General features: G+C 42.9%; 1 protein-coding gene across 2 annotated transcripts in view; it reads left to right on the top strand.

The window, feature by feature from the left end:
• PRDM16 (PR/SET domain 16) overlaps positions 1 to 24,054 on the top strand; it is a 272,623-nt gene that overhangs the window by 101,189 nt on the left and 147,380 nt on the right. The gene's annotated exons all lie outside the window — the stretch shown is intronic.

Below are 24,054 nucleotides of genomic sequence, written 5' to 3'. Positions count from 1 at the left end.
TACGTGAGAGAGGAATTTTCCCTCCCTTTTCCTGGGCAAAGCAATGGCTTGGCCATCGGCCACTACTGATGTGGTTTACAAAACATTGGAGTACAGGGTGGGAAGCAGCTAAGGGTGGAACTGTAAGGTTACCAGGGGGAAGTTGGCAGTGCAGTCACAGAAGCCCTGTTTTCTAAGAAACCAAGGTCAAAAAGGCCAAACTTAAGCACTAACATTTCAGATTGTGTCTGATTATATTTACTCTCTTGATTGTGAAGTCAAAAATCAGTGAGCAGTTGGATTCAGTGAAGCCCAAAGAAGTAGGTCCAGATGTTTTTGTTTATTTTTTCAATGTGTCTGAAGTGCAGGAAACAGCAGAAAACACTTGATTTAAGAACCAAACTCTATCGTGTTTTGTCACTCTGCAGTAGGAAATGTCTGAAGAGCTGAAACCAGAGTTTGGTTGAATGACTGAGGCGAGAGTTTCCTTTTCTTACTGTCCTGGTACAGGCAAAAGAGGGAAATTCAGCTGGAAGTTTTGATCCCTCTGTTCCCTCCAGTGACATTCTTGAGAAGTTCATCTTGATCTTGGCTTCTTTTGTGTGACTATCATTACAGAACATTTGGTTGGTATTACTGTATAAGCATTAAAACATGAGGGTTTTTTTTAAAAAAGAGTCCCTGTTAATGTACTGGCAATACATGGTGTGGTTCAGGGAGGCTGCAGGTGTGAGGCAGCCTGAGATTCCCTGAGGGAGGTACTGGTCACTTCAAGGTCTCTCTAAAACTGGGCACAATTTATCTCTAGCAATATGCAATATTTATTATTTGTAAGCTTCAAAATGGTTCCTTCAGAAAGGTGAATTCTCTTTTTCTGACACACGTATTTATAGGTGGAATTTATCGGTTTCATTTATATTTTTGTTTGTTATTCTGTTTTAAGACTAATTTTTTGGAGCAAAGTGCAATCCTCCTTGGCTGTTAGAAGTCAAATCCAATTTGAGCAATGTAAATCATTTTTTCTATGACCTTGGCCAAAGCTTTGTCCTTGTGCTCTCTATTTCTGATAAAAGTTGGTATTTGCATTCATGATTTTAAGAAATGTTCTCCACATCCAATGTGCTCTGAGTGCCAGCCCTGATAGGAGCCGTTTCTATCAGCCTTGGTGGATGTTGGCTTTGTGATACTGTTTGTTTTTGTAGTGTAATTGAACAAACTTTCCTTCTCCATGGCACTTCTCACATTTCAGCGCATTCCTTTGTCCTCTGATTTGGCAGGTACCTTTCACACCTCAAAGAAGGACTGTTTGTCCTCCATCAGGTGTCCTCAAACACTGTCCCTGACCCACCCTGACACCCTCTCTTTGGGCTGTGCTTGTACTTGCAGATACCTCTTCAAGTTTTCCGCTTCCCACTGGGTTTAAAGACAGTTCAGGGACCTGTTTTTAGTCCCTCAGTACCTTCAGCATTTCCCTTGGCATCAACAGGCGCAAATCCATCCATGTGCTGAGCCGGAACTCATTGAATAAATCCCGTCTGCTGGGTGTGGGTTTCTAAGCTGTTCCCTTTGAGTGTAAAATTGGAAAAGCTCTGGAGAGGTGTTCTAGGCAGCTCTACCTGATGGCAAAATCTGGGAAATTGTAACTTGGGATATGTTTTCATCCTCTGCTCATAAAATTGAGCAGGCAGGCAATTGGCAGCAAGAAAAAAAAAGAAAAGGGGAAGAGTATTTTGTCACTTTGTACCTTGTTGACTTCTGCCTCCATGTGCTCTTACAGTAGTGATAAATCTAACAAATCTGGGGTGTGTAGCACTATGAGAAGTGTTTCTTCTGCAGTTTGACATTATTTTCTTTGTCAGTATTTCTCTGAAACTTGTAGTTTTGACTCATAGTGACTTGTGGGTCGAATGTTGTTGTAACTTAACTCCTTACTTAAGGCCAGTTGAGACATTGGCATACCTGAACTAACTCTTCAATTAGTATTTTTACTTTGGCAATGATGTCTGTTCTTCACACTCAACCTCTTCTCTATTCGTATTTCTCAGTTCATTTGCTGCCATTTATACTCTTGATAATCTCACTTCTGTGCTAACCTCACCCCCCAAATCCTAAAAATTTGGTCTTCTTTGGGTTTTTTTTAGTAATCATCAGTTCCTGAATTTTAAGTTTCTGCCTTTGCATAAAAAGTTCTTGCTTTTTCTCACAGTAAATTTATTGTCAGGCTTTGATTAAACTGCAAAATGAACATTCCTTAGCACCATCTCAGTTTTGCTGGAAACTACTGGTTTTGTTGTTCTGTACGATGTGCTTCACAATTAAATTCTGATTACTTCTGATTTCTATATTCTACAAAAAAATCAAATAACATTTCAAGGGTTGGAAAATGTGCTGTTAATGGCTTTGGCTTGAAAATGATTTTCTCCCTTCTATCCAAGTGTTACCGCTGCAGAAATAGCTTTCTGTTTTCAAACTCCAGTAAGAGCAGATTGGTGAAAATGAACCAAAACAGTTAATTGTACCTCTAAGTATTCGGGAAACATGGAGAAAACCTCTGAACATCATGTTTGGAGGTAGGGCCAGCTCTGTTTTCACGTGAACTGCTCGCTCCAGACCTGGCTGTGATGTCCATCAAGCTCCAGGAGGTACAAGAAGAATGTTATTTGCTGAAACTTTCAGCTTGACTTGTTATTTCCTCTAATACCGTGAAACATCAATGGGGATGCAGAATGCTGTGTTTTATTTGCATATCTTGACAAAAAGATCTGTCATGATTTTTAATATAGAAGTTTTTCCATTTAGCCAGACAGGAGGGCCTGGATTATGACAGGGAGAACACATGCCCTGATTTATCAGCAACTCAGCTTCACTATCTTCTTTCTTGCTTTGCTTTGTGGAATATGCTTTTACAAATATTCTTTAAATTAAACCACACCTCTCATTGAAGGGCTTTTTTGGACATGGGATGGCAGTGAGTGATTCATGCTCATTTCACAGAAATAAATGTGTCGCTGTTCCGGCCCCGGCCCCTCCCAGGCTGATTCAGTGCAGGACACTGTGCTGGGTGTTTTCCCTCTGGGCCCCAGTCCCTGACACTGCTGTGCTGATCATATTTATCTACCTTTTTATTCCTTAAAAGACACCACCCAAACCAAAAGCTTCGTGGTTATTCAGTGTGATGATTGCATTTCTCCTGATCCCATTACTCCCCTGCCTGCTGACACAGAACACACCACTCAGAGCACCCCAAATAAATCAACGTGTGTTTGTGTGTTATTGCCTCTGGGACCTAAAAAAAAAAATAAAATCATTACATAATGATGTTGATCACTTTGAATAAATAGTGCTATTTATTATAGCGCTGCTTATTTTGCTAATTGAGAGAAGAATGGAGGGAAATTCAATAACTGAATTGCAGGGAATTGGGAAGTGATGAAGCTTTTGGCTCAGTTTGCTTCACAGGGTAAAAATACCATTGATAAATAATTATTAGTTGCTTTGTTTTAATTTATATTTCAAGACAGATTGTTTGCTGAAGCACAAAGACTTCTCTCACTCTGAAGTGCTGGAGCCAAGCTGTTCCTTCACTTAGGAAAAATAAGTGCTTTCATTTCATACTTGAGGGTGAAGATAGAAACTGTCCCATGAAAGACAAATAACTGTGGAAAAAATAGGAGCCGGCAGCTCAGAATTCTGGCTCCACATCTGGGCCAGTGGAAAACTGCTGGGTTTTGAACATGCTTTATAGTGTCAGTGATTCACAGCAGTTCCCACAAAATAGGAGATTTAAATTTTAGCATGAGGATCTTTATTTTGTTTGTTTTTATAAATGCTCGTAAGTGCCAAGTGAGATTTACTTCACATGTCTGGCTGTAAATGCTGAAAGGAGAATTATATTTTATTTCCTTGAGTCTTAAAAATACTAAACCATCTTGAAAATTAAAAAATATATTTTGAAAATATATTTTTAGGATATTAGAATATCTGGAAAATATTAAATAGGAAGGAACCTCTGATATTCTTTTAACTGTGATGGTTTTGTCACACTTCTCAGTTAAAAGAACATGCAGAAATTCCTTCATTTCCCTTTAAAAGCTGATACAGTCAAGGCAGCATGTTCTTGTCTGTCCTGTTTCTTAACCAAAGATGCTAAGAAAGTGAGTCCTTTAAAAGAGCAAAGAAATCCCCAAAGATCCTTGCACTCATCTCTCTCTAACATGCTTTCAGCTCATGGACTGAAAGGATGTGATGACATTTCCTTGTCGTTTCCCTTCATGCGTCTCCTGATTCATTCATTTTCTCTGGCCTCTGCCTTTGGCTGGAGAGTAATGTTACTAGAGCAGATTCTCTTGCTCAGGGAAAAGGGACTTCTGAGTTGCTGTTTTCAAACCCACATGTGATCCTTCTGCAGGGAATGAGTGGCCTTGGACATGGTGAGGAAGGGTGTGCGTGGCCCTTCCACAGGTGGGAGCGTTACCTACATAGCAGATATTTCCCAGGCAATGTCATTTCACAATTTCTTAACTTTTGGGGGGACTGGAATTATTCTAAAGAAAGACTCTGTGGCTTTATAAGGAAGACAGAAGGTAGGAGCACTCTGGGACTGCCCAGACATACCTTCAGCCATGAGGAGCTGCCAACAGCATCTCCAGTTAGAATTTTTATATTCATATATATAAAACTGCACAGAAACTTTTGCTTTAGACCAAAGCCCAGCATTTATGTGGAAAAAAAATTAATCTCAAGGAGGAGAAGTAACTTCTTGACCTCTAAATACTCCAAATACTGTGGGATTTTAAGTCAATGAAGTTGCTCATCTTTGTATGTGCTAAAGACTGTCCCCTTTCCAGAGAGCAGCTGTGGGGAGAACACTAACACTTGAATTTTCCCTGCAGTATCTGGCCTTTGTTCTGGTGTCAGGGGACATCATGGGGAAGGGGAGGAGGCAGCTTGCAAGTCCTGTCAGTTGTTGGGCTGTTTCCTATGCCTGGTGTTAAAAACATGCCAGTGGCACATGGACTGGCTTTGGATTCAGGAGTAGAAGCTGATCATACCACAGGCAAAATCCCATTCCCTACAGCTGCATCCTTCGAGGGGCTAATTTATTAATTTCAACCCTGGATAAAAATGAAAAATGCACCTTATGACAGCCAAGTGAAATGACTGAAATTTGTCCCATTTTTTGACGTTGCACCAGATGCTTCAATGTCAGGGTTTAGAGAGTAAGTCTTTTTTAGGCCCAAGAATGCCAAGATATCTTGCTCTATCTTAGGCACTTGGCTAAAACATGGGTATATAAGGAATTAAGGGAAAAAAAGAAGAGACAGGGGAAGGGAATGACTAAGAATACCTCCTGATATTTCTCCTTTATTTCCATAAGGGGTAATAACTCATGAGCAATCCGGCAGAGGGCACTTTCTTTAAATAGAACATTCTGATTCACAAGCAGAAAAAGGAAATAAATATTTTCTTTTCGTCTTCGAGAGGCATCCGTGAATACCAGCTCCTGAAGCAGTATTTTATCATCCACACTTAAAAAAAAAAAGAGAAAAAGAAAATCCCATGAAAAGCTCAGTGGTGACCACAGGGTTTGAAAAATAGCTCTTTTCATTGTCAAAAGCCTTGCAGAGTACAGGGCACTGCTTCTCCCTCTGGAATGTTAACCTACAGAGAAATCCAACCTTGATTTTGTCCGCTCCCAGAAAAGCCTGGCTGATGGAGCACTGGAACACAGTGGGCTTTTGTAAAGGAAATGATCAATAAATGAAACCATAAATATACAGGAGCTTTGAAGGAGCATTGCTCTGTGGATTCTTTCAGTTGCAGTTTCAGGAGGTGGGAGCAATGCAAAATAACTCACTTGGTGGTTTTCAGGCTGCTTGTACGGGGTGATCAGGGATGTGTTGGCTGTTTGGGGTCCAGCCCTTGTGCTCCTCACTAATCAGAGATGGATGTATGGTGGTGAGGCACCGAGGGCTCCAGGGTGAGGTACCAGCACAGGAACATACTCAGGTGCTCCGTTGAACTTGTGAACTGCCTGCCAAGGAGCTGCTGCCCCTTCCCTGTGTCCAGGTGTGCTGCCCACACCTCACCTGTGCTGTCGCTTGCTGTGGGAGGGTCCCCAACTGATACAATGTTTTAGGAGTTCACCCTGTTATTTTGCTTTTTAGTTGTAGCTGAACCCCTGAGTTCCTGTGACCTTGTGTTAAGGTGGTAGAGAACGTCATTACTCAGCTTTGAGTTAAGGCTCATAGAGTCATGGAATGGTTTGGGTTGGAAGGACCTTAAAATCATCTCTGTCCACCCCCTGCCATGGGCAGGGACACCTCCCACTATCCCAGATTGCTCCATGCCCTGTCCCACCTGGCCTTGGACACTCCCAGGGATGGGGCAGCCACAGCTTCTCTGGGCAACCTGTGCCAGGGCTTCCCCATCCTCACAGGGAAGAATTTCTTCCATAAAATTCTTAAAGCTGTGTTTAGACTCCAGACGTTTGTGACATTAGCAAACCGTTCTGAGTTCCTTGCTAATCCTGAAGTCTGAAGAATCTAAATTTAATTTCTTTACCTCAATCTGTATGATGCAGGAAGTGAATTTTCCAGAGTAAAATGTTGTGTTAATTACTTTTAGAGAACAGGGAAATCACATTCTGTGCATAATTTGGCACCATCCTCCTCTTCCCATGGCAAATAAGGAGCAGCAGTGCAGATTGGGAGAGCTGCTAAATGTAGCAACTCTTACTTTATGGGGTTTAGGACTTCACATATTTTGGCACTTCAGTTGCTTCTTACTTGGCTCTGGAAATGCAGAGGAGGTTTGTTGTCTACAGAGATGGAAATGGAAAGTTGGTCTATCACTCTTCCTGGAATAGTGGGGCATGGGTGGGACTTTCTTTGCTTGCTAACACAGCAGTTAATTATTCATCCCTTCCTCTTTTTGTGTATTTCATCACAGCAAAGAGCTGGGATCTGTACAAATTGCTACAGAGAGTGTTCAACTTTGCAAAACAGGGGCTGTTTGTCCAGGGAAGGTGTGAAGTTGAGTTTGAGTCATTTTTAGACACATGAGTGGAAGAAGCGTGTCTGCAGGAGGAGGTCCAGTGATCAGGCAAGGTGGTGCATTGGCTCCAAGAAGGAGCATTTCCAGAGCATAGGGGTGTCTTTGGAAATGTTATTCCTCATCATGTGCTGTTTCCCAAGTTGTGACTAAGGCCCAGCTGCTTTATGAAGCATCCTTGTAAAACATCCACCTTGACTCAGCTGTGTATCTCTCCTCATTTCCTGGTTCTCTCTGTCCTCAAAGCAAACAGGCAACAAGATCATGGAATCATAGAGTGGCCTGTGTTAGAAAGGACCTTAAAGATCATACAGTTCCACCCCCTTGCCAAGGGCAGGGACATCTTCCCCTATCACAGGTTGTTTCAAGCCCTGTCCAACCTGGCCTTGGACACTTCCAGGGATGGGGCAGCCATAGCTTCTCTGGGCAACCTGTGTCAGTGTCTCACCACCCTCACAGAGAACAATTTCTTCCCAATACCCAATCAAATCCTGTTCTTTGTCAGTCTGAAGCCATTCTTCTTTGTCCTGTCACTCCAGGTCTTGTAAGTGGTCTCTCTCCATCTTTCTTGTCCGCTCCCTTCAGGTACTGGAAGGCTGCTGTTCAGTTACCTTCTGTTCTCCAGGCTGAACAATCCCAATTCTCTCATCCTTTCCCCATAGCAGAGCTGCTTCATCCCTCTGATCATTCTGGTGCCTCCTCTGCATTCACTCCAGCAGCTCCATGTCCTTCCTGTCCTGGGTCCCCAGAGCTGGAGGCAGCTCTGCAAGGGGGGGTCTCAGACCCAGGCCTGAGTGGAGTTGGTTTGTGTGATGGAGTTCCAGACAAGTGACAGTGGCTGTGACAACTGAATGTGTTGGCACTGATGGAGAGAGAGGCGTTCCAGTGGGATGTGTAAATAAAGGAGAGGCATCTCTTGGGAGTCAGTGTGTGGACACATGAGAAGCAGAGACTGGAGAGCAGTTTGTCAGAACTTGCCATCGTTTGCTCTCTGTCCCAGAAAGACACAAAACCCATTTAAAGTGCCTTGCACTGAGGAGTGTTCTCAGCCAGCCCCTGCTCGTGTTTGGTTTTCAGTGGGGCTTAATATGGCTGCTCTTGGCACCACATTGCTGGTGCAGTAAATCCCCATTGTGTCCTGAACATGATGCCCTGGATTGTGAGTGGTGCAGCGTTCAGGATCCCTGAGCTTTCAGAACCACCTTTGTGTTTGGTGTGTTCCATAATCTGTCTGGCACAGAAGCTGCAGGTTCAGCCCACTCCAGGCCATTTGCTCAGCACACACAAGTGGGTCTTCCCTCCCTTTGGATCTGATTTCCCAGCACTGTTCCTTCACTTTCAGATAATGCCCAGGCAAGTCATTGCTTTAATTGTGCATCTTATTGTGTCATCCCTGTTCAATCATGTTCAAAACTACCTACATTTCACCCTTGTCCCCCACCTCCCTTTTCCCATTTAGATCTCCCTGAAGCCCATTCTCGCTTATCAGCACAGTAATTTCGTGAGCAGAGCTTGGATTTCTGCCGTTTAGGCCCCGGCCATTGTCTGTCGCAGCTGCAGTCAAGATAAACCCTCACCCAGAACAAAGTTGGAATGACCTTTTACAAGCAGAATCTGCCTTGTTTCCCTCCAGACTAATTTATCAGCCTTCATTTCAGCCTAGTCTCTCAGCAGAGGCCTGAAAGAACATTACAGAGAGCATGAATGAACAGGGGGATTAAGATGCTTGGCTAGTCCCTCTTTTTCATCAGACACCTTCTGGATTTGCTGGGCTGTAAGCTGTAAATGACCGTAAGTGGTGAACTGCCTTCAACTTGGAGGAAGGGGAAGTAAAGGGGTGGGGGGAATCACCATGGCCAAATGTTTGGGAAAGGAGAGTAATGTGGGGAACTGGATAAAGCTCCTGTCTTGAAGGCAGAACGTGGCAGGTCTGAGCTGTGTCCCTGGTGCTGCTGGTCATGACCAGATGCTCTGTGCTGGGGGGTCAGTCTGTCCCTAGGAGGGGACAGGCTGCAGACACAGGTTCAGCTCCTTCAGAAATGTTAGTGAGGGGTTCTGACAAATTTAAATCTAATTTATTAATTGAAAGACAGTTTTAAACCTAGATATGTATCTTTGTGCTAAAAGTATTTCGGTACTGCAGAGCAACAAAACTTTTGTTGGGAGCATGATGCAAGTGGTGACTTTTTTTTTTAAGTGAACTTGACAAGTGTCAAAGACCCCATAGGAGATCCAAGATCCACTTGTAGCTAACAACAGCCACAGTCCAAAGGACTTGCTTTGAGGAGGGGAATAAATATTGGTCTCTTGAAGGAAGGGAATAAATATTTGTCTCTTAAAGGAGGGGAGAGTTTTCAGCTATAGTTGGGGTGAATATCCTGTCTGTGCCACACAGACAGCCTTAGTGGAATTGGGTAATTCCACCCCTAAACACCTTATCACGTCAGATACTTTTTCAGTGCTGATGCTTTTGGCTTCCTTCATCTTTTATGTAAGAAGAAGAAGGTTGTTTAACAACTTTGAGACATTGCTGTGAAAACACAAGCTGCTCTGTTGAGGCAGGGAACCCTTGTCTGTAAAACTCGGACCATTGCGGTGGATTCCTTTAAGTTGACTTGGAAGATTTGCAAGGGAAGAATAAAGTGCAACCTCAGTGCCTTTGGCTGTGCTACCAGCGGTGGTTATTGCTGGGGCTGTGGTATTGTTTGTGTGTCCCTTGGCAGTTGTGGGACATGGCTGAGGCTCAGGCAGGATGGGAACCTGCCTTTCACCAAGTCCTGTTCTGGTGTGCACGTGGGGTGGGACTGCTGGGCCCAGCCAGGGAGCAAGAGGATCTACATCAAAAACCATAATGCAAGCACATTTTGTACTTTTGATGGATTATTTGGACTTTTGGTGTATTTTGGAATAGTTCAGCTTTTGGTGCAAAGATGAGGCTAAGGATCAATCTGCTGGTGTGGTAGGTGGATGCAGTTGGGAGCAGCAGGTGAAATGTGCTGAGGAATCAGCTTGTGAAAGCTGCATTTCAGCATCAGCTGATGGTGAACATCAACCACGAGATCCTTTGAAACTGGATGTAAGTAAAATACCAATGTTTTGGAATTATTTTTAGGTTATGAAGAGTTTAGCCCCTTCACTGGACAAGCCTGACGTTTTGTCTACAGGACTTTCACACCTTTCTGGGACTGTACGTACCAATAAATCCTGCTGCAATAATTGGTATTTTCATTTATGAGCAATAAAACTCCTCAGAATGCAGTGGCTTGTGATTATAACAAAACCTTCCAGACATCTCTAAACCTTTGGAAGACTTGTGATTTAATTTAGACATTTGGGTGAAAGTTCAGGCTGTCATTCCTTTCTCTCTCCTGTGTTCTAACCCATATTAGTGCCTTTGCAGTTCTTAGCCAGTAATATGGAAGCCGTAGGATCTTTAGAGTTGATACAATTTTTTTTTGTGGCTGTGTTTAATCCCTTTTTGACAGAGTTTAGTAATTCCAAATTTCTGCACTGTTAGTAGTCTTGGACCTTTTATGTTTGTATGCACTCAAGCAAAAGGTGTGGGCAGCTCATCTCTTAAACACCAACTGAACTATTGCCCAAGTCCTGATTTACAGACACTTCCACTCTCAGAACTGAAGGATCTTTTGCAATTCCTAAGTGCTTATATCATCTCTAAAATGCATTTCAGCAGCATGGCAGGGAGATAGAGGTAGTGCCTTTCTGGAGGATTGTAAAAGCAAAATGCAGATACTTCAACCAGGGCAGATTATTTTTGGCTCTTGTCCAGTTTCCTGGGAAATGGACAGAAAGAAGCTTAATTTCTTATAGTCCCCTGCAGCTGTGCTTAGGTTTTATTAAGCATACAAGGTGATTTAAGGCGGGGGGGAGGGGGGGGAACAGGAAGTTCAGCTTCTTGTGGAGTTGTCTTGTTCTGTGGAGCAGAAATGGGGGTTTGTGTACTGGGGACCATGAGGTGAACACAGCAGAACTGGGCCAGGTTCACATGTGCTCCCTAAATTCCACCTCCAGGTTTTATTATCATCATTGATGTTGTCATAAGGTCAGGCAAAGACCAACCTGGAAAACATCCTTTGGGAGAAAGGGGCATTTAGGGGATAAAAAGAAAAAAGCAAACAAAAGGAAGAAATTAAATGTTGCTGGGTGCTAACAAGTGACAGCAAGGGAGGAGCTGTGGGGTCAAGGGACTGAAATAGGGAACCCACCAAGGAGTGCCCCTGGAAAGGAGGGAGGACTCTCTTCAGACTGTAGGAAGATGTGGGGCTTCCACCACCTCTGGCAGTGCTGCTGTTGCAAATCACATTTTCAACTCTATTATTTTTATGGATTTTAGATCCAAGCCAACACTTGCAGTGTAAATTCTCATCTCACCCATGGTTTGTTACAAGAGTTTGTAGTTGCTGCTGGAAATTTCAGATTTAGGAATTTGAGCCAAGGTCACTTCTTTTCCTGCCTTTCCCTGTTTTCCAAAGTCACCTCATTTTGTAAAGGGCGTGTGTGTGTGATATATATCAGTGTAAATTTACTGCTTACTATAAACTGTAATTGGCAAGAGTGGGGATATAGTGAATTCGGAATGGGAATGATAAAATACTGATACTGTATCCTTTAATTTATTACCTGTATTATCCACACTCTGTGTTTTCCACTCCATTCTCTCTCCTTCACGAGTTGTGTTTTCACTAGACTGGCATTTTCCTCCTCTGATGAATTAACTGTCAATTGAAGTTAGTGAGATAAATCAAAACAAATGGACACACTGCTCCATATTGACTTTCTCACTGCCTGATTCTGAAAACCACTTTCTGGGCACTGTGCTGTGATTGTGCTCACTTGCTTCTAAGCAAATGTACAAGAAAGAAGGAACTGGGGGAGGGAGGTGTTTAATAGCCATCAATCGCATTTTCCCTATCTTTGTTTTATCTGGGATCTTGTCAACGATGAGATCTGGGCCATTTACCTTGAAAGAAGGCACTTGGTGTTGTATCAGAGAAGGAAATGTTAAATGACACTCAGGAAGCAGACAAGGAAATTCAGGTCTTCTAAAATGTGATCTTAATCTACACTAGAAAGGAGGGTTTGGGATGACCAGGACAGTTTAAGGACAGGGGCTACATACAGACCCTTACCATAACAGAGGAGAGGTCTGGGGGAGTTCTCTGTGGATAATTCTGGAGTCATAGATAGGGAACTTCAAGATGTTGAAGTCTTGGCTTTATCCCCAGATACCAGAAGTGTTTCTAACCTGATTTATTCTATCTGGACAAACAGATGAGTAACTGGGATCATCTCTGGACTTGATAAGACAAAACTAAAGCAATATATGTATTCTAAAGTAATCAGTGAAATAGATCTGGAACTTGGACTGCTAAAGGCTTTCCTCTTGCAACCATGGTAAAACTTTCACAGTGAAGAGCCTGTGGTTTCATGGGCACAGACATTGCTTCTACTGTCATCTCAGTTATAATTGTGTGATAGAAAAGTGACTGATTATTTTAAAATAATGAACTTAGGAAATCCATCTTGGTGTGTGAAGCAGCACGGCTGCAGCGCCGTGGATCGAATACCAGCCATACCTCTGGCTGACCCCGGTTCCAGTGCTCAGAACAAGCATCTGCCTGTCATACAGCAAGTGTGGAAATTCCTTTGTTATTTGTTTACTTGTATCTTAAACATCTGTGCCTTAACTTGGCTTTGAAATGCTCTGCAGATCAAGCAGGTTATTCTTTCAGAGCTGTCACCCGACCGTGTGTTGTGTCTTCCTGAGTAACCAGCACCACATTTAACAAAAAAATTTAACACCTTCTCACCTGGAATAGATCTCCTGCACTTTAATTCAAGAAGTAAAAGGTTAAAAAAATGTATGTGCAGAGGAATGGATGGTGGAAAGGGGTAAAGCCTCTCAGCAGTAGGTTAATTGGAGAGTGGAATACCAGTGTAGATGGGAGCACATAGTTTCCTTGGACAATGTGCTAAAGAACTGGGAGCTGGGAAGGACCAGCTGGGATTGTTAGTGAATTAGCTGAAGTCAGAAACTGCTGAATGGAGCAAAGAAGTAAAGGGGAAATGAAGGTTAGGGTATAATTCAGTCTAAATTAGGTGGGCCATTCACAATGCATAAAAGGGCTCTGAGCTTCCTTTCTCGGGGAAAAAGGGGAGGAAAGCTCACTTTTATTTGGATGTGTGTTGAGTGGTTGATTTTAAGAATGTGCATACCTAGAGCCTACTTTTTGGAAGTGCATTATCCCACATGAGCTTGGAGGAAGCATTGAAAATGCCATGAGCCTGAAAGACAACAGGTTTTGCAAGAAAGACTCAGAACTGTTGTGCTGCAGGAGAATGTCATTTAATCCCTGATGGGCTGAAACAAATCCTCTTCATTTATTCTATCTTTGCCTGCTTGTTATTAACAATGAAAACTGTGTACCTGATCACCTCAGAGTCCTGGGTACTTGAAATTCTCTCAGGCTTTGGCCCATCCCCATGAGTTTTTTGGAAAGAGACTTATTACAGCACTTGTGTACTTTCAGTAATATCCAAGTTTTGTTTCTACATGGTTCCACCCTTAAAAGGGATGTGGCAGACAGCACATGTTCTTGGAGACTTTGTTCTTCATCAACTTAATAGGGAACTGCAGGATTTTTGTATACTAATATTTAAATGAAAATGGTACCTCAGTGGAGCACAAGGCACTGAATCCTCCAGTGATGTGTGTCTGTTGTGCGTTGTTTTTGAATTTGGTGAGAAGAGCTGTGCTGCATTCCTTTGGCTGTTGTGCCTTTGGGTTTCTCTGCAGACCTTCTAACTCATTTGCCTTCATTTTGCTCAGCATCCTTCAGAATTAAATCATCCATTTGATAACAGAGAATTACCACTTTTCAACTGTTTAGGCGTTTCAGAACTTGGAGCTCAGTGTTACTCTGACCTGTGTGTTGTTTGTGAGTGCCAAGGCATTGTAACATGGATTTCACTGATGTGGTTGTGGTTGTGCAGAGCCTGCCAAAGGTCTGGACCCTTCAGCTCCACAGACAAATAGTCCAAATTTCTGTTTTAGAAACCTGGGGGTACTCAATGCTCTGTGTTTGATGAACCAATCTGCACAGCCCTTGTGCTGCATCATTAATAGGTTAAAGCCCGGCTGACTGTTGGTATTGTGGTTTTATCAGACATAAAATGCTTAATAAGGAATATATTGAAGAGCTGATTTTGTCCATGGGCAATTCCAGAAGGGCTGTGTCTGAAGGTGGAACTTTTTCCCCCCTCATGCTGTACCTGACACAGCCTAGGCTCGTTTCTGTGTTCCCTCTAAAGGTTTATGTCAAGCCCAGTCAATTTAAATGAGATTCAGAACTGGAGCAGCAATAAGTGTTCAATCAAAGTATTTGATAAATCACTTAAACAATCTCGCAGATTGCAAATTCTGTAAATGCAAGTTCTGCACTTATTCAAAACTAGTGAATGTGACAGGGCTAAGAGACAGCAAAGTCAAAACAGCAGGAAGAAAAACCCAGATTCTTTGATGAGATTAAAATACCAGCAATTTCAGTGGCAAAGCAGGTAGGACTGTGTGCTCGTGGGGCTTTTGAGCCAATGCTCCAGCTTTTCCAAGGAGAATATACAGATGGGATAAAGAAGAGAAGGCTGATTTTATGATTGCAGCATAATTTTACCTTTACTTCAGGGTATGTGTGTTTTCCTTAATATCTTGAATGCCATAATTTAGGTGGTCAGGAAAGTTTTCTCTCTTATTAAATGGAATGACAAGTGACTATAAAAGTAGGAGAAGGGAAATCTCAACAAAGCCCAGATTGCTTTGAATGCTCAACAATTTTTCTTTGGTTACTCAGATTGAAGTATGAGCTTCTTCAGGGGGAATTTATTCTGATGAGTGTCTCCACTTAAAAGGTGAAAACAAAGTGTTGAAATAAACTCTTTGACATGACTTTATCCTGGTTTATTGTCCACTGCAGCTACAAGTATTAAATACCAAGCAGGTATTTAGTGATATTTTTTTTTGCTACAATTTTTCTTATAGCAAAGAAAGAAGAAATTGAAGCATTATTTTTAGCAACATCCTCAGCAAAACTTTGTGTTTTGTCCTTTGACCTTTTTCCTTCTTATTAAGGAGGGAAGTTTAGGAGATTGTGGTGGGAGAGGAATAACTCCTCATCAGTACCAACACAAAGCAAGATTTAAAATAACAGTTCTGAACAGTTTGAAATAATAGTTACTGGAAGCAAGATGGAAAATTGCATAATTTTTTACTGTAGCCAGTGTTGATGTTCAGTTTAAAAGAGGAGTACCTGGTTTTGTGTGTGATTAGTTCAATATTCTCTTATCATCTTCATCCTCATTCACAGTATTAGGGGTGTTTTAATTAGGATCCTGGTGCCAAACTTTGGTATATTTTGCTTGCTCCCACCATTAATGTATTCCTGGTCCTCAGAAATCAGGAGCTGGATCACTTTGTGCTGAGATGACAGTAGGGACCAGTTGACCTTAAATTTGGGCTGGTCTCCTCCCAGGCATTTCTTCCCAGGGGCATGAGTGACTGATCTCTTTGTCTCCTTTTCCCCACCTGTTTTACTGTGGATGTGAAATGGGCTTAATTGATGCTGAAATACAAATTCTGAAAACTCAGACATCTATTTTCAGGCAGCACAAGGCCTCATTGAGGAAAATTTTTAAGGACTGTGGGAATGTTGAAGGAAAATACTGAACTAATCCCAGTATACTGCGAGTTACATGGGATAACGTGTTGTCCAGCTGTGGAGTTGGACGAATTTGCATTAATCTGGACTTAAATACATATATATATATATATATGTTTAAACATAGACACAGATTCAAACTTCCAATCCAAAAAGCCTGACTGGTTTCTGGAGGCCTTTTACATCCCTTCTTCAGGATCTCCTGGACTCTGAGAATGTTTCAGGCAATTCTCTTAGTTAAACAGGTTTTTGAAAAGTTCCTCAAGTACAAATTATCTTAATAAATTAGGAAATATTTATATTCTATACCAGTAGCTACTGAAATGCCTTATTCTATTTTTTAAATATTTGAAACTACACTAAAATCTATCTCAAACATGGGAATATGATTGTTAAACATTTCCTCCTTCACTTGAAACTAAGTTTTTACTCTTTAAAATGGCAATTTTAAGAGTTGCTAGCAATGCTTCTTCCTCACATAAAAGATTTGTGTTTAACACATCGAGCATATACATTAATTAATGAGAATTAGCAGCTGTAAGGATTCATCTAAACCCATACAGTATGTGCAAGGTGCAGTTATTTTAAAATCTTGGTCTTCCTGCCTGGTGCCAGAGCCTTTATTCTGTGCTCTGCCCACAGCTCTGTGTCACAGATTTGGAGGGGCTGAGCCCTGTGTGTGCGTGCAGAGCGTGTGTGTGCATGTGGCTGTTGTTTCTTTCTTCTTGAAATGCTTCACCACAGTAGGCAAAATGGATGAAACACCAAAAAAGAGAGACAATAAATAGTTTCCTAACCTGGCTTGGATAATGGAGAAAGTTCGTTAGATTTATTAATCCTCATTTTCCTTTGGACTGTCAGGCTTAGAGTGACAGTAAAAAAGCTTGTGACGACTTTGGCTAATTTGCACTCCATTCACTTTCTCATGAAAACCCATCAGGATGACTGAAGAACTGCTCTGCAATTGACCTTATTCAATGGCAGAGTGATATACTGGGAAACAGGCCAGTTTTTACAATGCCGAAAAGAGCAAATTGGACGGAATCTTTGTTCCTCTCTTTTTTCCCCTTTCCTTTTTATGCCAGTCTTGCTCTAGTTAAGCTCTCTCATTTGTTCCAGCAGTAGCTCTAGGGCTCAGGTCACCCTCTGGGGCTGCCATTGCAGGTGATCACTGGGCCGCTTGTCTCGGATGCAAAGAGGAGGAAGAAAGGGAAACGCTGGAAGATTCCATGCAAAGAAAAGGTCTGGGATGTTGTTCTCAGCCAGATGTTGGGGGACAGGAGGCTGGTTTTGTCTGTGCACCCACAGGTGCTCAAACAGGTTGTGTGCAGCCAAGCCAAGAGCCAGCTGGTACCCTCTTTGGATGAGGAATTAAAGCTGATGGTGCTCAGGGCAGAGGAGAGACAGGGAGCAGATTCTGTGCTCATCAGGAAAACTTTTCTGTGCTGTCTTTATATACACACACAGCAAAAGCAGGAGCTTTCACTCAGGGAAAATGGGACGGGGTTGGAGCGGGCAGAGGCTGGTGGGGAGAGCTCCAGCACAGGGCAGGGACAACTGTCCCCTCAAACCAACATTTAATGTTTTATGCAAAAGAGACCAGACCTGAATGAGACTCTGAGTGGGATTAGCACATGAACAGTCAGTAGTCTGGCAGATACCAAATTTATCTGGGGCAGTGGAGAAAGGCAAAATAATTTGAGTCTGAGAAGGGACTGCTGCTGTTTTGTGTGGATTCTCTTTCTCTGACTAAAATTTCTGAAACTGCAGCTTCCTTTCCAAGTTTCACTAAAAGTGCTTTTTGTAAAGATTTCTGACTAGTAAGACTAATACTGATGTTTTTAATAGTAGTAATTCCAAGAAGTTGCATAGAATGCGTCTTCACCAGGGTACCAAATGTGATGTAATTCACTGCCAGAGCAGCAGTGGTGGTTATCCTACTCTTGATACCTCACACAGGTCAGTGTAAAGGTTTCAGATGGCTTTTGAGCACTTTGGAGACCATCTCAGCTCTGTCTGAGCCAGCTTTGATCTTTCTCTGCAGAGGGCAGGTCCAGACAGACAGACCTAAGAGTTACTAGTTCATGTTAGTGCAGCTTGGCCTTGGACACTTCCAGGGGTGGGGCAGCCACAGCTTCTCTGAGCAACCTGTGCTAGGTCTCACCACCCTCACAGGGAGGAATTTCTTCCCAATATCCAATCTAAACCCACCCTCTGTCAGTTTGAAGCCTTTCCCCCTTGTTCTGTCACTCCAGCCTCCTGTAGAAAGCTTCTCTCCATATTTCTTGGGGCTCCTTCAGGCACTGGATCCTAAGGGATTGCAGCCATATGTCACTGGGGTTTTTTTGAGCTTTTCTATTATACACTGATTTTTTTTTTCAGTTTAATCCAAGTAAATAAAACCTGGTGACTGTGGCTTCATTAAGCCTGAACCACCCAACAAGACAAGAAACATGTTGTTCTACAACTCCACTAACTAGTTAAGCTCACTGTGGGCCTCTACTTCAGGAGAGGGAAGGTGGGTTTGCTAAAAAAATCAATTAAGAACCACATCAAACTTTCAGCCAACCCCAAATATCTCTGGCTTTTCAGTGTATGAAAATTTTTCTGACCAGCTTTGCTACTTCTGATTTATCCACATGAGGAAATAAGAGACAGCCAACTGAAAGAACAGGATTTAGGGACATCTGTTGTCTCCCCAAAGTGGTACCAACCCGTTACTTCCATCGCATCCAGAAAGTCTGGATCTCAGTGTTCAGTTTCAGCACAACCATGTGTGTTTTAGGCTCCTGCAGGAAAGTTGCAACCGCTGTGTATTTAGGTTTTGGAATTAAACCAACAGGGTGGAGACCAAGGAATGCAGAAAAGAATAGAGGAAGCAACAAAGCTCTTTCTACTGATATTTTTGGGGCAAATGTTTGCATGAAAAAAAGGTTATATTGACACAGTGGGTCTTGGCATGCAGGATAAACCTGGAGAGAGGTGTGTGATACTCCTGAAATGCCTCCGTTGCTGTTGGGTTCTCTCACCACAGAAGGGTCTCTCCAGCTACTCCAGATCCCTCACAGTGGATGGCCCAGGGTGGGGTGACTTCCACCACTTGCTGTGCAGAGTCACTGGCATCATTCTGGTCTTCCCTCTGTCATCTCCTTGCCCTCCTCCTTCTGGTGCCCTCAGGTCCTCCAATTTCCCCTTCTCTCTCTATCAAATTCTGCCCATGTCCGCACCCTCATTAATCAATGTCAAGTCACAGAGTGTACAACAAGGGCTGTATTCTTCCACTGCCCCCTCAGCCCTCATACATCCCATTGTTCCAAAAAACTGATTCAGATGGCAAGAAAACAGCCGATGCAGCACATAAAAGAGATGAGACAGAAATGAAAAGAATCAAGGAGGGGAAAAAAAAGAGGAGGCATTTTTTTCCCCTGAAACACTCGAATAAATACTCGGCAATGATAATTTAAATTATTCATACATTTATGAAAACATCCATTGAAAAGTGAAGTGTATGATGCTCTTTGTCTACTTTACTTGTCTCTTGTTTGTGATTAACCTTTACTGTAACTTGGGCTGGCAGTGCCACAATCACAAAGACCAGACTTTTCCTTCCATGGGAAAAAATGTTTCATCGGATCCAAATGAAAAATTAAGTGGAGGTATTTAGTGCTGATGTGGCAATTTGGTGCAAAGCATTCACGATGCAGAATTATCCGTGTCTGTAGTCCAAACACTGCCTATTAAAAAAAAAATACAACATAGACAAAGCCAGCTTTTAGCAGCGCCTTCTCTTGCAGTGGAGTTTGACATATATTCTACTTCCAGTCCCATGACGTCCCTCAGGAGCTGCAGAGCTTGACACCACTCAGTGTATGGGGTTTGGTGCACTCAGATGAGGACGATCTGTGTGTATATGAACAAGTACAAACTCAAAAACTGGGAAGTAAAAAAGCAGCTCCATTATTTTAATTATAGCTCCCAAACTATGGAAGTTATTCATAGAGTAGCACTAATAATTTCTTCAGAAAATAAGAGATATTTGAGACCTGAGAGCCTGTGAAAGTCCAGATGAAATTTCTTTGACCTCTTTAACAGACTTCTTTTCCTCAGACTTTGTGATCACTGCTTTAATTAAAAAAAAATCAGTTTGTGGCAAGATGAGTAGTAGAATATTTAATACCAATAGTGATAAACAATCTAATATCAGGGATAGAAACAGTAATTTGAGAGGTTTTGGAAAACTCCGATCTGTGGGGATTGTGTTCTTTTGCTATATCTCTGCCATTCTTCCAGGGTTTCTTGCAGAAACCAAGAGAAATAGTCAAAGCAAAGCTTCTCTTATAACATTTGTGTCGTGCTTGTAATCCATCAAATTTCTATCCAACTTCCAAACCAGAGAGGTCTGGATAATGTCATATAATTTATAGATAATCATCCAAACATTTTTATTCTCAAGTGAACATATTTAGTCCTGCAAATATGCCTTTATGCCTTTCCATAACTGGTTGATTACGTGGGAGGGGGAGCCATTGTCTGGCAGTCAAAGCCAAGGGATTTTCGGCAAAGCTCTGGTTACTCTTCTGTTGACTCTGCAGTTGACTCTGTGTGTGACCTTGGACATGTCACTTATCCTCTGAATGCTTCACTTCCTTCTGGAAATTACTAGAGTAGTTTTGAGTACATGCAGAAAAGTGTGTCTGGAACTTAGGAAGGCATTTTGTGATCTCCCTCCCAGTAGGTGCTGTTGGGTCCTGGCAGCTGAGACAAACAGTGCTCTTCATGGTGGGGCTTGTCAGGCATCACTGTGATGCTCATTTTGGGGAGTTGGCATATATTCTCTCTTGCCTTTTTCAGTCACTTTCCACTTTTGCAATTTGTTTTTTTTTCTAGTTTTCCTCCCAAGACCTTCTGTACAAGATGACACTCAGAAGTTTGTTTTGCATCTGTCTTGTCTAGGATTTACTGTGTTTGGTTTTAATGCTGTCTCTGGATTTGTCCTTTGCTGAGGTGATGCATTTGCTCTTATTTCAGCAGAAAACATTTTTAGTCAATCCACTAATGGACAAATATATTAGAAGAGGCTGTCAGCCACAGGATAGAGTATTTATATAGAAACTGTGGTGGAAAACTGTGTATTAAAAGAGGAAAGAAGCTGGAGCAAAAGTCCTAAATCAAAGTCTTGGCAATACACTGTCTTGGTGTGTATTTTTTGCTAGACTGTGATTCCTTCTTTTTGGAAATTATCCAGAATTTCCTGGCTCAGTGGTCTGGGATACTTTACAATATTCTGGATATATGGAGCAGTGGGCAGACTTCAAACAGGTCTGAGAATTTTGGGGGTTTGGAGAGATATCCAAAAGAGTGGTTCCCTTCCTCAGCTTATTTGCATAAATCCTTCTTTGCTGCTTCCAAGATTTTCTGGAGTTCCTGAGCAAGAAGGCACTAGATCCCTCCTTCCTCCCATTCACACGCAAACCAGATTGTGTTTGGGATCTGTCAGCCAGAGGCAGAGCCCAGAGGAAGGAATCTTTGCACCTCAGCTCTGCTTGCTGCCTCCTCAGTGAATGAGTGAAGACATGGCCATGCAGAAGCAAAGTGACACCACATGGTACTGGGAGCTGTGGAAGGATCATTTTCTGCATGTCCATACTCAAAGAGCACCCCCAAGCTTCTCAGCATTGGGTCTGGATGACGATGGTGGATTTGGGTTAGGTTTTTTCAAGCATAAAATCATCTTGTTATTTCTTGTCCATGCCCATGGTGTGCAGGTAACCACTTCTCTGCTGGGCTTTTGAGACTGGGGAATTAAATATCTATCCATCTAGCTATCTAGCTATCAAATATAAAATAATTAAAGTACCTATGGTGTGTGTTTTAGAAACACTTGCACTATGACCCACTCCTTCCATGGCCCTTCCAGGGCAGGGTCAGTCCCGCTCAGCCCTCGCGGTGCCCCCGTCCCACAGCCCCCAGCACACTTTGCCCATAGAAGGTTTGGAGATGCCTTGTTGTGCGGCACTGCCGCCTCCCACCCTCCCAGCCACCACTCCTGGGCTCTGGGAAGGTAGCCAAATGCCACTGAGGACACTGGAGCAATAAATCATCCTCCTTCCAACATCTGCAGGCCCCAAAGGCGAGCCCCTTGCCGATGATGATCTCGCCTCCCACCCCCTGCTTTTTATCCTGTCCCTCGCTGACAAAACACCTATTGTCACAGCCTGAGTGAAGAAGAGTCCTTTTTCCCTCACAAAGGCCCTCTGAAGCCAAGTTGTGAGCTGCCAGGGAAGATGCCGATGGCTCGGCGGGGAGTCTATATCTCACTCTTTTTCTCTGTAGTTCATACTTTTTCTCTCTCACGGGGGTCACCCAAAGCCTTTCACTCTGGCTTCATATTCACATAAAGACATCAAGAAAAAGAAAAACCACACCAGAAAGAATTATTAGGCATGGCTGTCAAATGCTTTATGGGGGGGTGGGGGGTGCAGGGGGGAAGAACAGTAACTCTTTATGTGCTGGCATTGTTACAGGAGCTAATGTACCACTGCCCGAGTGCTGTGCAGGAAGGCATTACATGCCTCAGGAATTACAGGGATATTAGACTAAAATATTGGATTTCAGCAAAAGAGCATTTGTTTTCATTTCTAGTTCTTAACAGATTTTTCTAGATTCTTAGAAGGCTTTTTCTTGATCCTGCCTTCTTGAAGAACTTTTTTTTAATGTGGAGAATCTTTCTTGACTGGTATTTGCATGCTGTGTGAGCTGCAGGGATTTTAGGATCCAGTAGATCAAACTGTCCCCAGTCCTTTTTTCCATGTGAAAGTATAAAAATCCAGACACTCTCACCACCAAACCCTGCCCAAAGTATTGATATTTCATCAGGAAATGGGGGAAGCTGAATTAGTGCAAAGGAACTGAAGGAAGGGAAGGGAAGAGCCTCCCCGCCCTCTCTTTAGGGCAGAGACCTGGCCTGGGGGTTCCACTTGGTGTATCCCAATCCACAGATTCAGAATTACAAAATTGCCCACTTGTGGCAGATTTATGCTGGAAAGAGTTCCTGAATCTGCTGCCCATCTCTCTGCACCAGCTCCAAGGGAACTTTGGGAGCTGTGAACTGAAGGCTCCACAAACAAATCGCCTGCCTGAGGTTCATCCAGATGCCACGTCGCCCGGGATGGTTTTAACCCTTTGAAGTTGTGTCCTGTTTCTGTGCTTGTGTCCTGTTTCTGTGGGTGAGCTGCACTGGGCACAGCTTTAAGAAGATCCTGCTGCCCTGGAGAGGAAGATAAATTAAAAACTTCATTTAATCCTTTGGAAGGCTGAGACTGTAAAGTTAACAGTCGAGTAAGCTATTAAAATTTACAGTGCAAGGCATCAAAACAGAAAGAAAAGTGCACATGGATAAAGTTTAAAGCATCCTTATAAAAAGCCGGAAACCTAACACTACATTCCTACAAATTATTCCCTTAGCAAACATTTTTATTTCCAATTAGTAAAAGAAAAATTGCTAATTTGCTGCAGTTGGACAGGCCTGACGTCTCAATCTGCAAAGTGTCAGTGCTGTGAAAGGAAATGTTTCACACTGTGCTGGAGAGAGAGAGCGGCTCTAAAGAGGGTCAGGGCATCGGGCCCAGAAACCAGATTGACTGGCCATAGTGCTAAATTACTCACACAAGACAGACATTGTCTGCAGTGCCAGCTCCAGAGTACTCACTTTCTCATTCTTTCCCTTTTTTAGTTGGTGCTTGTGGAGGAGGTGAGGGGGTGGCAGGGATGGTAGGAGGGGGCACGGAAGAGGAAAGGAAGGAGGGCTGAGTTCAGCAGCAGCAAAGGGCCTGGTCTCATCCTCTGCTTCCCTCTGAACACACAGACCTCTCATGGCTGCAATCAGGTGACATCCCCCTGGATCCATCTGAAATCATTTGGGGGACCAGTTGATACAACCAGCTCAGGTTGAACCACACAGGTATCAGATGAACTGAGGTTAATGTTGTACTGGAGATCACACAGTGGTTTTGATTGGAAGGGACCTTAAAACTCATCCATTCCCACCCCCTGCCATGGGCAGGGACACCTTCCACTCTCCCAGATTGCTCCAAGCCCTGTCCAACCTGGCCTTGGACACTTCCAGGGATGGGGCAGCCACAGCTTCTCTGGGCAACCTGTGCCAGGGCCTGCCCACTCTCACAGGGAAGAATTTCTTCCTCTTATGTAATCTAAACCTGATCTTGGAACACTTTGGCCAGGATGTCTGGATTAACAGACAGGTGGGTATTTGAATTAAAGTGATTATTAT

The sequence above is a fragment of the Pithys albifrons genome, chromosome 22, assembly GCF_047495875.1.
Source record: "Pithys albifrons albifrons isolate INPA30051 chromosome 22, PitAlb_v1, whole genome shotgun sequence".
Lineage (NCBI taxonomy): Eukaryota > Metazoa > Chordata > Aves > Passeriformes > Thamnophilidae > Pithys > Pithys albifrons.
This window is presented reverse-complemented; position numbering and strand designations above follow the sequence as displayed.